Genomic DNA, 4,563 nt, shown 5'->3' with positions numbered 1-4,563 from the left:
CCTTTTTTTCCTTTCCTTACGTAATTTCATATATCAAATATTGCCAAAAAACAACCCACATCAAAACAGAATAACTAAAATACGCATTAAAACAATTTTGGCTTGGGAACCTATCAACCATCTCAAAGATCAAACTGCTGAAGAACCATTGGAGGCAACACATTATTTGTTTGTGTAAAATGAAATAAAATAAATGGTTAATCGAAGATAAAAGGGTCAATAGGGTTCATAAAACAATAAAAACAATTATGACTTAAAATGAAAGTCCATGAAATCCCCAAAAGTCCCTGGAGTCCTCAAAGTGCACCAATTGCTTGATTTTTTAATGTCCATAAAGTGCCTTTAATGTGTGTGTGTGTGTGTGTGTGTGTGTGTGTGTGTGTGTGTGTGTGTGTGTGTGTGTGTGTGTGTGTGTGTGTGTGTGTGTGTGTGTGTGTGTGTGTGTGTGTGTGTGTGTGTGTGTGTGTGTGTGTGTGCGTGCGTGCGTGTGTGTGTGGGGGGGGGGGGGTCCGGGCAACGTGCTGTTGCACCAGTGGTGGAAAAAGTACTCACATGTGTTACTTAAGTAAAAGTATCAATACTGCAATGTAGAAATAGGCTACTCTGTTACAAGTAAAAGTCCGGAATTCTAAATCTACTTGAGTAAAAGCACAAAAGTATTGGTTTCAAAATGCACTTAAAGTACCAAAATAGAAAGTACTCATTATGCAGAATGTCCCATTTGACAAGTTTTCAAATGTAGAAAATGTATACAAATCTTTAGAAAATAGCAGATCTACAAGCTCACAACGCGTCGCATCGCGACACATTGTGAGCTTGTAGATCGGCTATTTTCAAATGGACAAAATATATATAGGGCTGAAATGGTTAATGTATGTTTTGTAATAATAATCAAAATCTACAAAGTAACTAGAAACTAAAGTTTTCAAGTAATTGTAGTGGAGTAAAAGTACAATATTTGCCTCTGAGATGTAGTGGAGTAGAAGTAAAAGTCCTGAAAAATTGTTAATACATAAGTAAAAATACCCAAAAGATTAAGTACAGTACTTGAGTAAATGTACAATCCTTGCCAAGATATTTACTCAATAGTTGATTATATTTATACTTTTGAAGAAATAATTCTCTCAAATGCTACTTTCTACTAAACATTTCAGCTGGCCCACACAGTTTCTGCAGGAACTTTCTGTTCTGGTTGAAAACTAGGAATGCAGAGATTATGCAATGATTATGTAAGAGGGGGAACACGGACGGAACCAAGTATAGACCCATGGGGGACACCCTGACCGGTCAGCTGAAGAATTATGGGTTTAAGTTGTAACAGATGGACAAGAGTACAATCTGGATAAGACATCTGACACTGAACTAGCTCTGTGAGGGAGGGAGGGGAACAGGAGGAGGAGGAGGAGGAGGAGGAGGAGGAGTGAGGAAAGGAAACAGGAGGAGAGAGTGAGGAGGAGGAGGATGAGAGAGTAAGGAGGAGGAGGAGGAGGAGGAGAGAGTGAGGAGAAGGAGGAGGAGGAGGAATGAGAGATGGAAACAGGAGGAGGAGGAGGAGGAGGAGGAGGAGGAGTGAGAGATGGAAACAGGAGGAGGAGGAGGAGGAGTGAGAGATGGAAACAGGAGGAGGAGGAGGAGGAGAGAGTGGTGAGGAGGAGGAGGAGGAGGAGGAGGAGGAGTGAGAGATGGAAACAGGAGGAGGAGGAGGAGGAGTGAGAGATGGAAACAGGAGGAGGAGGAGAGAGTGGTGAGGAGGAGGAGGAGGAGGAGTGAGAGATGGAAACAGGAGGAGGAGGAGGAGTGAGGAGGAGGAGGAGGAGGAGTGAGAGATGGAAACAGGAGGAGGAGGAGGAGGAGGAGAGAGTGAGGAGGAGGAGGAGTGAGAGAAGGAAACAGGAGGACGAGGAGGAGAGAGTGAGGAGGAGGAGTGAGAGAAGGAAACAGGAGGACGAGGAGGAGAGAGTGAGGAGGAGGAGTGAGAGATGGAAACAGGAGGGGGAGGAGGAGGAGGAGAGAGTGAGAAGGAGGAGGAGGAGGAGTGAGAGAAGGAAACAGGAGGAGAGAGTGAGGAGGAGGAGGAGTGAGGAAAGGAAACAAGAGGAGAGAGTGAGGAGGAGGAGAGAGATATCTACAGAGAGATGTGTATCAGCTATCAGCGACGCGTTGTGAGCTTGTAGATCGGCTATTTTCAAATGGCCGAAATGTATATAGGGCTGAAGTGGTGAATGTGTGTTTTGTAATAATAATTTTAAAAAAAAAGTAACTCAAGCTTTCAAATAATTGTAGTGGAGTAAAAGTACAATATGTGGATCCGAGATGTAGTGGAGTCAGTGGAAGTAAAAGTATTGGAGATTGGAAATACTATAGTAAAGTACAAATACCTCAAAATTGCACTTAAGTACAGTACTTGAGTAAATGTACTTAGTTACTTTCCACCACTGTCTGTGGATACTGCAGTTTGTCCAGAAAAAAAACTCACTTCTGATGTTATTCTTTTTTTGGGGGGGGGGGGGGGGTTAGACTGCCTCTTACTGCCCCATTTTGAAAGAAGGTGATTTATCAGAGCCTTTATTTTTACCCAGGGAAGGCTTGCTGAGGAGGCATTTTGTTCAGCACCACAATAACCTTACCCTCATAGAGTCAGTACGGTACGTAAGCACCTGCAGGACAGTTACTGGAGGCCTCTAGGCCGCTCCTTGAGAACAAAGAAGGAGTTAAGTGCCTTAACCCAGTAACCCATGAAGACCTGAGGCCCATTCTTCTAAAATGTTTTGAAAAAAAAAAATATATATATATATATATGTTGCTATATCAGTGGTTCTCAAACTTTGTCATGTCAAGGACCCCCAAAATGATATGTATTTGGCCGCGGACCCCCATCTCAAAATATTTTGTTCCAGGGACCCCCCAGAAGCAAAGATTTGAGTTTCAAATGTTCGCTTTAAAAAAATATATATTCAAAGATTTGCATAAATGTTCACGATTTTTGAATATCCAAAGAAATCTAAAATGACAGAGATTCGCTCCCGGGTTAAGACCAAATACCTTCTAAATCAGTAGTTCAGTTCTCAAACCTTTTTGTGCAGAAGAAAGTGTCTGGTGCATCTACAGTACTTCCCTTTCCAATGGGGGGTGGGGGGTCCAGTTGGTTTCCGTGTGACTCCAGATCCTTCCTCTTCTGTCCTTGTAGATCTGTGGTTTTCCGTGACCAGAGCAAAACTGCAACAGTGGCCTTTAAATAGGGAGAGCCTTCCTAATTAGCTCATGCCCTGCACCTGTTCCACTCACTTATCCAATGGGAGTCCTCCATGCTGACCTGCTGACACTGCTACCATAGACTGGCTTCAAAACGCTGCAACTCAAAACGAAATAATAAAGAAAAGCGAACATGCACACAAAATCAAAAGGAACAGGAATTGAAAAGCCAGCTGTAATACAAATGAATAAGCAGTCAGCGTGACACTCACACACTTTTGTGTCCGTCCTGGGCACATTACCTGTCAGTATGACACTTGTATTATCTGCTATTTTTGAGAACCACTGTTCTAAATCCTGAGAGTTTTTTGAAAAAGTTGCTATATCCTGGTTGCTAAACCAACTGGTTTTTATGTGTCTTTGAGTTGTACAGTAAACGTGTGCTCATGGCCAGTGCTTCTGAAACTTTTCCTTAATTTCAAGGACCTCTTATAACTCAGAGAGAGAGAACAAATGGAACCCTTTGCTTTCATTTTGTACACTCTCAGTTACAGACCTATAAGGGTCCATTTCGAACCCCCTCCAGGAACCCAGAGGGGTCCCTGGACGCCACTGTGAGAAGCACGGCTCCAGGCTATGTGGCAGTAGTATACTGTATGTGGTCACTGGTTGGATGTGGCCGAAGGCTGAGGGGTCAAACGCATTCCATTTGAGAGGAGAGGAAGATGAATGGAGGTATTACATGATGGGAGATATGGCCTCGATTCTATAACCTATATACTCCCCACCTCCCCTCCATCCCTCTGTCCCTCATTCCCCCTATCTATCACTCTCTCTCTCTCTCTCTCTCTCTCTCTCTCTCTCTCTCTCTCTCCCTTATACTCCCTCCCTCACTCTGTCCTTCTGATGTCACCGACCCATCCCTCCTACAGTTTTCAATCACCTCTTCTCTTCTCTTCTCTTCTCTTCTCTTCTCTTCTCTTCTCTTCTCTTCTCTTCTCTTCTCTGGTGTAAAGCAACCAAGTACATGTACTCAAGTACTGTACTTAAGTACAATTTTGAGGCATTTTTTACTTTACTGGAGAATTTTCAATTTTATTTTGCAGATATTAATGATTACATTATAAAACATACATTAACCACTTCAGCCCTATTTTATTCGGCTATTTGAAAATAGCCGATCTACAAGCTCACAACGCGTCACATCACGACACGTTGTGAGCTTGTAGATCTGCTATTTTCAAAGATTTTAGTACTTTTACTATTGGTACTTTAAGTACATTTTGATACCAATACTTTTGTGCTTTTACTCAATTCAATTTTGAATTCCGGAGTTTTACTTGTGACGGAGTATTTCTATATTGCAGTATT

Source organism: Gymnoscopelus braueri, assembly GCF_963280865.1.
Source record: "Gymnoscopelus braueri genome assembly, chromosome: 22".
Lineage (NCBI taxonomy): Eukaryota > Metazoa > Chordata > Actinopteri > Myctophiformes > Myctophidae > Gymnoscopelus > Gymnoscopelus braueri.
The sequence above is the reverse complement of the archived record's forward strand: the minus strand, read 5'-3'. Positions refer to the sequence as shown.